Source organism: Spinacia oleracea, chromosome 2 (assembly GCF_020520425.1).
Source record: "Spinacia oleracea cultivar Varoflay chromosome 2, BTI_SOV_V1, whole genome shotgun sequence".
Taxonomy (NCBI): Eukaryota; Viridiplantae; Streptophyta; class Magnoliopsida; order Caryophyllales; family Amaranthaceae; genus Spinacia; species Spinacia oleracea.
Genome location: NC_079488.1, coordinates 93,254,087 through 93,265,923, shown reverse-complemented (window position 1 = coordinate 93,265,923; position 11,837 = coordinate 93,254,087). Strand labels below are relative to the sequence as shown.

General features: G+C 39.0%; 1 long non-coding RNA gene across 1 annotated transcript; it reads left to right on the top strand.

Annotated features, from left to right (window-relative positions):
• Positions 1-5,113: 5,113 nt before the first annotated feature.
• Positions 5,114-6,356, top strand: LOC130467087 (uncharacterized). The gene is made up of 2 exons (XR_008927256.1): positions 5,114-5,186; positions 6,130-6,356. It is a non-coding gene; the product is annotated as an uncharacterized lncRNA (long non-coding RNA).
• The last annotated feature ends 5,481 nt before the right edge of the window (positions 6,357-11,837 follow it).

Here is an 11,837-nt window from a genome sequence, read left to right as displayed (position 1 = left end):
TTAATTTTATACAATCCAGGGACGAAGCCAGGAACCCATCTTAACGGAGGCCGAACAGTTTAATTCATTTTTTGTAAATCGAAAATAATAAAGAAAATAAAAAAAGATTTTAAAATAGATGGTTTTTTTTAGTTCCCTAAAAAGAAAAGTTAATTTTTTTATAAGTATTCTTTGTGACATAAATTACTGAGGAAAAATAATCTTTGAAAGAAAGAAGAGAAGAAATAGAGGGAAGGACCGAAGGATAAGAGAAGGAAAAAAGAAGAAAGGGCCGAAGAAAAGCAAAGCAAAGCAAAATGCACAATTTAGAGCTCGAACCCCTGAACCTTCAAGGAGAAAACTCGTGTTTTCAACCACTACAACAAACCACATGTCCTTGTCTATTGTTATTAGTAATATAGTTATTCTCTATTTGTGACAGGGGCCGGGGCCCCCTTCGGTCCCAATGTAGCTTCGTCTCTGATACAATCAATAAATTAACTTAATTTTATACTTTTACTAAAATATACTTCCTCCATTCTTTATTAAATGACACAATTGTACTTTTGGCACTATTCATATAATATACTTTGACCATCAATTGTGATTTATACTTAACAAAAAATATAGTCATGTGGGGTCTTGTTATAATCGTCTTATCCTATAGATTTATAATATCAAATTTTTATAATTTTTAACCATTGATAATAAAATGTATTAATGGTTGAAATATTGCATTGGCAAACGTGACAAAAAAATTGTGTCATTTAATAAAGAATGGAGGAAGTAATTAAAAATATTAATATTTAAAGTTATCCATTGACAAGCGTGAAAACTCCAATTTCTTGTCAATACTCAAATTTCTTATGTTACAATAGAAAAATAATGGTGAAAATATGTAGTAGTAATAAAGGCAGTGACCAATTTGAAATTGTTTGGGCTCCCAATTGATTCTCAATTGGGCCACTAAGTCCAAAGCCCAATGGCTCTAAACAAACAGCATCAAACCTACCAAGGGCTAGTCAGCCATTCATCAAGGCCCAAGGCCCAAAAGCAATAAATGACCTATGGGCATTTATTATGCAAACACTATAAATAGGCCGCCAAGGCTCACACCTCAAGGTACGTCCAATTTATCGCCTTAAGACTACTCTTCTAGAGAACTTCTCTCTAGAATCCGAGCATCGTTCTTACTTAGGCATCGGAGGGGCTTTCCTCGGAAACACCCCCGAGGCTAGTGACTTTGCTCTTGTGCAGGTGAATTCGGACTCTACTCATTCAAACAAGCAATATCTTCAACACATACAAAAGGGCCTTCATTCGAAGCCCATTGTTTCCATCTTTACAACACCGGAACAATTTGGCGCCGTCTGTGAGGAAGAACACTTCAAAGCCTTTGAAAGACATCAATCACCTCTTTCCGCGAAAATGGTTAATGATGCTATTAACAACAATGATGACGATATGATAGTGCGGTCAGATTCAGAATCTGACCAAGAGGAGCACCCTCAATCGATGGCGAGGTCACGGCCAAGCAGAGCTACGACCGCCACAAACGCGGGACCTCCGATTCCAACTAGGGAAGAGCTCACTGCGGCCATGACCATCATGCAAAACTTCCTCTTCAATGAGAAGCAACAAGGATTGGCGAAAGACCGCAGAGAGGAGAGGAGGACCAGGCGAAGGCTGAACGAACATCCCAGTGTAGAAGTGTCCAGACCCGAAAGAGAGCTCCTCCCCTTGACAGGAACACACCTGACGTCGAGATGGATGGAAAGCACGTGGGACACCCAAAAAAGGGCACAACAACAACCAGATTGGTTTGCAAGACCGTCGCCTACTCCAACAGCTCTCCAAAGCGAATCGAATACTCGTGACACTCGGGTCCGAAGCTCGGTGCTCAGCAGGTTGAGGCCCTCGGTCCACTCGAGGTTAAGACCTTCGATCCATACGAGACTCGGGGTAGGCGAACCAAGCAGATCTGGCGAACGACCCGAGGTCAGTAGCCGAGAAAGAAGAAGAGACAGGAGGCATGATCGAACCCCTAGCCCCCATCATACGCCCGAACGTTCTAATCACAGAACCTCGGCAAACGAGGGCATCAGGACTAGACTCGGGAAAAGAATCTTGACTCCCACGTCATCCCCTTTCTCGGACGAGCTGATCATGGAAGAAATACCGAAGGTAAGACTGCCATCACACCTAACCTACAGCGGAATCACAGATCCGAGGGATCATGTCATCTCCTACGAGCAGCAAATGTTCTTGAGTCCCTACTCCGAAGCATGTTGGTGTAAATATTTCCCAACCACGCTAACCGGAGTGGCGGGAGAGTGGTTTAGATCGCTGCCGAAGGGATCGATCAAGAGCTGGAAAAAGCTAAAAAAGAGATTCTGCACACAGTTCGTGAGCAATAATCGCCCCGAGCGAACCACAACAGAACTGACCTCAATCCAACAAGAAAGAGACGAAAGTCTAAGAGAATTCATGGCCAGATTCATGAAGGAATCAACAAACATACCAAACTTGCAGCCAGACGTGGCCATCTTCGCCTTGAAGCACGCGCTCCAGGAAGGGAAGTTCCGTGACGAACTCTCAATGAAGAACCCCTCCAGAATAGCTGACGTGCTCCAAATGGCTGATGCGTTCATCAGAACCGAAGAGTTCAACAAGGCCGCTGCAAGATTGAAAGGATCGTCGGATCCGAGAGACACAAAGAATACCCAGAGCAAGCCCGAGGGCGGCTCAAGGAAAGGGAAAGAGAAAGTAGGAGCTAGAGAGATGAGCCCGAAGAAAGACGGGAGAAGGGGTGAACTTCAACCCAAATACACTAACTACACTCCACTAGCTCTGCCCCGAAAAGAGATCTTTAGCCTCAACAGAAATGATGAAAAGTGGAAACTACCGGAGAAGCTCAAGTCCAACCCAGCTCGGAGAAACAAGAACAAGTGGTGCGAGTTTCATGATGACTTCGGTCACCACACCGAAGAATGCAACTCGCTGAAAGACAACATTGAGGACCTCGTTCGCCGAGGCTACCTGAAACAGTACTTGTTAGACCGAAGGGAGGAAAAAGAAAAGGCCGCCGGAGGCAAACAACATGAGCAACCCCAGAAGAGGGTCTACGAAGCAACAGGACACAAGAAAAACGACATCCTGGTGGTGTTCGGGGGGCAGAACTCTGGCCAAGCCAGCAAGAAACACCTAAGAGCCCTCTCCCATCGGGTCAACTTCAGCGCGGTGGGAGACAACCAGCCACACCCCCCGAACATGACCTTCACTGCTGATGATTGTTTCGGAGTCCAGTACAAACATGACGATCCTCTAGTCATTTCCATGGACCTCAATAACCACAACGTACATCGGGTGTTAGTCGACGGAGGAAGTGCCGTCAATATCATCTTCAGAAACTGCTTCGAGCAGCTGATCCTCGAAGAATCAGAGGAAGCACTGACGAAAGTCAGTTATCCTCTGATCGGATTCAACGGATCCGCAGCTATCCCCCGAGGAAAGATCACCCTGCCAGTCACGGTGGGTGAAGGCCAAGCAGCAAAAACCCTTCGGGACGAATTTTTGGTGATGGATTGCGATTCCGTATACAACGTAATCATGGGAAGAACCATGATCCACAAGATGCAAGCAGTCCCATCCACATACCATCAGCTGATGATATACGTTTCGGACGCAGGGTTCGCCGAGCGGATTAGAGGCGATCAAGAGGTCGCAAGAAGAACCTGCCTGTAATCTCCCGTAAATTTATAAATTTTATTAATATATTTTAACGTATATTATTTATATTTAATTAGAATTTAGGAATTTTGAGTAATAAATATATAATTCACGTATACTTATTTATTACATTTTAATATTTTCAACGATTTACGAAATTGAAAAGGATTTTAGAATTTTAAGTTAAAACGAATTCGAATTACGAAAACACGATCGATTGAATTTAGAAAACGATCCTAAACGATTTTGGATTCACATTCTAAAACTAAATACTAATCCTAGCCTAATTAGATTCCTAGCCCATAAAATATCTAAGCCTCAACTAACCCCAAAAGTTTACTCACTATTGTTTTCTCTCTCCTCTCAAACCCTCATGAAGTCTCACGTACTTTTGCTCTCTCCTTTCACGTGAAACTCACAAAACACACAAACTCACAAACCCTCTCACCCCTCCTTCTCCAGCCGCCGCACCAGCTGCCCTGAACCCTCGCCGGCGACCACCGCCGTCCGCCCGCGCAACCAGTAAGCCAATCCCTCCTCCCTTCTCCTTCTCTTGTTCTTGCTTTCTTGTTTTCTCTCCTTCTTACTTCTTGATCGATTTCTGTTTGCTCACAACAGCCACGACCTCACGGCCGCCTGCTGCCGCCAGCCGCGCCGCCTGGTCCTGCGACCACCTTATCTCTGCCGCACCTCCGTCGGCCACCTCCTCTTTCCTTTCCCTGTCACGCACGAAATCGCAACCCCTCTCTGCATTGTTCTGGTTTCTTGCTTGCACAACCACCTCGACGTGACTCCTACAACCACCACCATCAGCAAGCGTCGCCCAACCTTGGCGACCACCTACACCGCCGCCGTGCAGCCCGCCGTCGGCCAGCTTCCCTCCTCTCTCCCTCTTGATTTGGTTAATTCTTAAACCCTAAACTAATTAATGTTTTAATACGTTTTATTAATATAATTCATGTTTTCCTTGAATTAAGTTATAGTTTTTATGGGTTAATGATGAATTTTAGATTTTATGTTTTTCACAATTAATAATTTTAATTTCAGATTATATAATTGAATTAAAATAAGGATTTTAATTATTAAAACATGAATTTTTAAGGTTTTAATAGTTTTAAAATCATGATAGAATGGTTTGAATTATTAAAGTTATTAGTTTTATGTTCTAAGCATGATAATTTGGTTTTGGGAAAGCTTTAAACGATTTCATATTGCTGAAAATTTAAAGTATGATGTTTGCGAAAAGTTTTCAACGAATTTCAATCAGTAATTTAATAATTATGATGTTAGGAAATCAAATATTCAAGTTTGGATATTGGGGAAGGTTCTAAATATGTTTAGCATGTATTTAGAATGCTTTATTATAGTTGTGAATGATTAGAAATTGATTGGGAATCCTTGTTGGTTGTTTTAGGCGGAGAATTCTCTTTAGGCGACTTTTGAAAGTGTTAAAGTGGCCTATTAGTTGTTTATGCAAGGTACGTACATACCTGTGTGCTTGGAATGTGTGCTCATGTTGAATTATTGATGAACTTGGTTATGTTAATGTTGTGGATGAACTTAGTCAGGTTGAAATTGCATGTTCGATACTGTTGGATGAACATATTAAACCTTTATTGCATTTTGAGGATTATAACATGTTAGTATGGAAGATTGATGCAAACATGTTTTATTGGGAACACTAGATTATTTAGTATATAATTCAGATCAGTTAATTGTTGTTCCCTTTTTAGCTTTTCACTACTTTATGAGGGCGGAGGACCTCATTTAGTAAGTTGAAACCTTATACCCATATTCAGGGGTTGATCAGTATTAAAGAAAAGATTAGAGTTAATTGGAATGAGTCTTGTTTGATGCCTTTGTGATCACTTACTCAATTCCAAGATAAAAACAGTTATAAATAAATGTGAGTTGCATGCCTTATGTGATTGTTGAGTCATAACAGGGTGTCAATTTGTAAATCACGTAAAGTGAAACTGAGTAGCAATAGCTTTAGACTGTGCACGTCTAAAGTGACGGACAAACAGGAGTTGGGGTTCATGGTGGTAGCCCATGGCCTTTCATTCGGACCGGATTTATCACCGCGTCCTATTTTCAGTCAAACGTTCCTCGATATCGCAGGTCACTGAGGTTACGGAGTCGCTCCCGTACCTCGCCTAGCTAGAAAACTCGGTCCATTGCCTATTTCAATTAAATTAATATTATTGTTATAAAAGTCTAGTCCAGTCTAGCTTAGTCTAGTTAAGTATGGTCGTCAGGTTATCATGCTTTGTCTGCCCTTAATTATGTTTAATAGTATCATGTTAGGATTATTATTGCTTTAGTATGTAGTACTCAGCTTTGCTGATTACGTGCTTTGTTTGTGTGTGTTGATCATGGCTATGCCTATTGATCCTGTGATGACCCATCTTTGGTGAGCAGTCTCTAAGGATCAATAAGCGTTGCCCATCTACAGGTTTGAAGATGATGCATTATTGGGATCGGGATTAGAGAGCTTATAGTTCTATTTGTTTAATTAAGTGATTTAATTTGTTAACTTATATTTGAAAGTTGTCGTACTATTCGTATTTCTTTATTTCCGTTAATTGGTTTTGGACTTAATATGTAATCAATTATTTATGAACCTAAAAGTTAGTTTTATGTTTTCCGCTGCAAAATTCTGAATAAGCCGTAATGTTTTCACACGGGCGATAATGCCTTGATAATTCTCTACGTTTTATATTAAAAGATTATTTTAGAAAAGAGAGAATTGTCGGGGTGTTACAAAGTGGTATCAGAGCTAAGGTTTTACTTTAAAAAAATTTTAGGCGCCTAACTATCTAGTTATTTAAAATAAATTTCTTAAAAATCGAGATTCTACGTATTATAGTGTTCAAAAATTGGTACTTTTTTTGGGGGGCCGATTTCATTTTACCTTGTTTGAAAGTATACGATATTCCTTATTTACGTTCGAAATCAAATTATTTTTCCAAGTTAAAGTGATACTTTGGACATTTATTTTTTTTTATTATTCATTATTCAAACAAATAAATAAAAATCATATGAATACATTTTTTTTTAAAAAGGAGTTCAATTTTTTTTTAAGTTGTTTCAAGAGTTAGAATTCGTTAATTAGGAAATATAAATCTTTTCGAATTAATAACTTTATTCTCGAATTTATTCGCTACGCATTTTCTTAACTTATTTCATTTTACTTATGTTATATTTTTATTTATGTTATTACTCTACGTTATAATTTTATTATATTTTCGTCCTTTTATTTCGTTATATAAATGATTCTAATGCTTTAGTTTATGAGAGATGGGTAGTATAAGAAGGGCATATAAGATAGAATTATATGTGCATTAGTAGCTAGTCAATGATAAGAAATTGATTGTTATGTATGTGCATGTGCTAATTGTTTAAGTGTTACATTTACAAGTGCATAAAGAATTGTTTGATTCCACCAAACTTATCGATTACTGAACCTTGTTTATGTTTTGGCTGGAAAATCGTTAGTGAGACCTTGAATTGTGTATTTCAGGGATAAAATGTTTCTTTCCAAGTATACCAATATAGGATCCTTCGAGAAACTTGATATAGAAACCCCAGATATTTATGTGAAGAAAATTGTGTTTGGATGTGAATATTATGCTAAGGTTCAAGGGCAACCTATCTTAATGAGAAAGGATATCATAGCAGCCACTATCATTAATTGCTTACCTAACAAATTTCCATACCTAGAACTCAAGGAAAAGTTTAAAGACATGCATTCTGATAATGGAACTCCAAACTTGGCTAAGTATGGAACTTGGGATGGTAGATGGAAATATGATTCAGAAATTCTGACCACCGTTATTGAAGCGGCAGAAAGTGGGTTTAGAGACGGTAAAATCGTAGGGAGTCATGTTGGGGATTCAGTTACAGAAGAACCTATGGGAATTAGTGTAAATAATGACCTAGAGGAAAATGATGTAGCTGTGGAGAATGAGAATGTAGGTGTTGAGGCAGAGTATCCTAACTCAGCGGCTCATGAGCCAACCATTGAGATCTCTAGTGATTCGGATGCAGAGCTCGAAAGTGAACAGGAGATGGCAAGTGAGCCTAATCAAGATGAAGACATGGGTGAAGATGCAAACCCTGAGGAAGACCCCGATGAAGACCCTGAAGAAGAGTTTGATGATTTTGAGATCTAAATTTCACTCCGCAAGTTTCAGGAGCAATGGATAGGCAAGAGGCCACAAATATTTTGAAGTCATTAATAGTTAATTAGCTCTTTTATGTTTTAAAGAATAAGTAGCAAAGCTACAACAGTTTAAGGTTAAAGTTTATTGAAGTTTGAAATGTTCTTTATTATTTTCAAGGATATAATAAACCTTTATAGAGTCAGCAATAGAAGTTAAAGTATTTTTTTTCCAATTTGGGAATTCCATAATTCGCCAACAGTAGTTTAAATTTATATCATAGAACCTTTACTTTATTTTAGGACAAACTCGATGTTACGATTTAGGAAGTGTTATCAACATTTTGTTTCGAGGAATAAAGCTAGATTATAGATAATCCAAATGATCATGAGTTTATTTTGGGCACCCGAATGGGAATATTATTACTTATTTGTTGTGATTGAACTTCCATTCATTGGTTTTCAAATTGTATGTCCTTGATGGGGATATTTTCTTGAATGAGTGACGATGATTGCTCTATTATTGGTGTACATTCTTGAATAAGTGTTTGTTGATGCGATCTCTATGATCAAATCTAAATTTCTTTCGTAGAGGGGAAATATGAGTTATGGATCGTAGAGTAATTAATTTTAGGTCGCACACTAGAATGTCAAGCAATAATGACTTAGTTGTCGCTATTCGCCTCTTGACGGAAAAGATGATCCAAGAGAGAATTGAGCGTCCCGATTCTGCTGGGGACATGTTTAAAAAGACTAGCCAAAGTTAAGTCACCATACTTTAAGGGGGAAACTGATCTTACTTTTTAGAGAACTAGGTTAGAGAGTTCGAGAAACTGTTTGGGGATTTGAACTGTCTTGAGAACATGAGAGTGGGTCAAGTTGTACTGTACTTGGAAGATGAAGCTGATTTATGGTGGAGAGAAAATGGGGTTAGACTTAGCGCTGTTGAGAGATTCAATTGGGATTCGTTTTTTTTACTGCCTTAAGGAAACCCCTTTTATGAGAAAGAAAAAGGCACAAGAATTCATAAACCTTAGGATGGAATTGACTAAGTTTGTACAAGTCTAAGATAGACGTACTGTGAAATTCAGAAAGTAAATGTAAGGAACCATATTGGAAGATTGACCTCGTATAGATGTTTTGGGTAGTCCAAGAACCTTTGGTTATTTCTGTAATGCGAGTGAGGAAATTGATGAATAGGGAGCGTGAACTATTTTTCTGTAGGGTGCTAGATGGGAGTAAAGAAATTGGAGTCAAGATCGAGGACGTTCCCATGGTGAATGAATTCTTTGATGTGTTTCCGAGTGAAATTGCCAGTACGTCACCAGCTAGAGCCCTTGAGTTCACAATAGAGTCGAATCCCGGACCGACACCTATATCCAGAGCACTTGATAGACACCTCTTGGAATGAGTGAATTGAAGACATAGTTTCAAGAATTGTTCGATGAGGGTTATATTAGGCCTAATGCATCACCACGGGGAGCTCTGGCGTTGTTTATTAAGAAGAAAGATGAGAGTGTGAGATTGTGTATCGATTTTAGGGAGCTAAGCAATGTAACCATCAAGAACAAGTATCCTTTGCCTAGGATAGATGACATATTGGGTCAATTGAATTGGGCGAGTGTGTTCTTGAAGACTGATTGTGTTTGAAGTATCACCAATTGAGGATAGCTGATAAGGGCCTATAAGACCTCATTAGGACTCGTTATTGTCATTATGGGTTTAGAGTAATGTCGTTTGGGTTAACCAATGCACATGCCATAATTATGGATTTGATGGATGAGATTTTCTACGAATTCCGAATTAAGTTTGTTATGATGTTATTGATGATATCCCTATTTATGCAAGGAATGAGAAAGAGCATGACAAACACTTGAGGATTACTTGGAGACGCTTAGGAAGAATCTAGTTTTATTAGATGAAGTATACAAATCTTGAAGTCATATGTGTATAAGTGACACCAACGGAAAAGTGAAGGACTAACTTGATTGAGAACTATGTTACGTAAGGGAATAAATCTAAGAGACGGTTTGAGTGGTCCAGGATCGTTAGAAATCATTGTTGTCTGGAAAAGATGTAAAGAAATACATGAATTGGCGCAAGAGCTAAGAGAAAAGCCCAAAAGTTATACACCCATGAAAAGCGTAATGAGGTTCGGTAACAAGGAAAAGTTGAACAGAAGGAATTTCTGTAGATCCTGCTAAGATTCAAGCTGTGAGTGAGCGACCTACTCCAAAGAACGTGTCCGATACTTGAAGTTTTCTAAGCCTAGATGACCATTATAGGAGTTGTGAAACACTTTTCGAAGTAAGCAAAACCAATGACCAACTTGATGAAAAAGGAATCGAATTTCAAGTGAAGTGAGAAATGTGAGGAAGCTTTCTAGATTTAGTTGTTGTCGCGTCAATTGAAACCTTATAAGGCTAATTACCAAACCCATGACTTAGAGATAACTGTTATGGTGTTATCTACGAATATTTGGAGACATTACCTTTATAGGGCAACATGTAAGATCCTTACCGAGAACAAAAGTCTGAAATTTTGGCAATAAGGTCCAGTTGAATCTTGGGGACAACATTGAAAATGAATATTGCTTCCCACCCTGCAACCGATAGACAGATTGAGATTACTAATGAAATATATGTTGAAAACCTGTGTTATTGACTTTTAAGGGTAATTGGGAAAACCACCTAGAATCGATTGAATTTCTTGCAACAATAGTTACTATGCGAGCTTTAAGATGGAACATGTTGAGGCATTGTATGGAAAGAATTGTAGAAGTCTTACTTGTTGGAATGAGGTTAGTGAGAATATTGTATTGAGGAAATAATTCGTTGAGGAGAAATATCCAAAGTTATTCCCTGAGATGAGTTACGAGGGCGTAACTCGTTTTCTTTAAGAGGGGTAGAATGCGATATAAATTCGCGCTTTTAACCTATTTTTATGGTATTTTTATGCATTTTTTTGCTTATTTTAGCAAATTATACATGTTGATGCAAGTAAATAGATTCTCCGCATAAGAAAAATGTGTTCATGAGTAACACAAGCAGCTTTGAGTTGGCAAAAGAGTGCACATAGGTGGCACAAGTACTTCTTTAGTAAGAATAAGTTAAAAGCTTTTGGGGAAAATGTGGTAAATTTCGTGTCAAGTTTCGGGACGAAACTTCTTTTAAGAGGGGTAGATTGTAATCTCCCGTAAATTTATAAATTTTATTAATATATTTTAACGTATATTATTTATATTTAATTAGAATTTAGGAATTTTGAGTAATAAATATATAATTCACGTATACTTATTTATTACATTTTAATATTTTCAACGATTTACGAAATTGAAAAGGATTTTAGAATTTTAAGTTAAAACGAATTCGAATTACGAAAACACGATCGATTGAATTTAGAAAACGATCCTAAACGATTTTGGATTCACATTCTAAAACTAAATACTAATCCTAGCCTAATTAGATTCCTAGCCCATAAAATATCTAAGCCCCAACTAACCCCAAAAGTTTACTCACTATTGTTTTCTCTCTCCTCTCAAACCCTCATGAAGTCTCACGTACTTTTGCTCTCTCCTTTCACGTGAAACTCACAAAACACACAAACTCACAAACCCTCTCACCCCTCCTTCTCCAGCCGCCGCACCAGCTGCCCTGAACCCTCGCCGGCGACCACCGCCGTCCGCCCGCGCAACCAGTAAGCCAATCCCTCCTCCCTTCTCCTTCTCTTGTTCTTGCTTTCTTGTTTTCTCTCCTTCTTACTTCTTGATCGATTTCTGTTTGCTCACAACAGCCACGACCTCACGGCCGCCTGCTGCCGCCAGCCGCGCCGCCTGGTCCTGCGACCACCTTATCTCTGCCGCACCTCCGTCGGCCACCTCCTCTTTCCTTTCCCTGTCACGCACGAAATCGCAACCCCTCTCTGCATTGTTCTGGTTTCTTGCTTGCACAACCACCTCGACGTGACT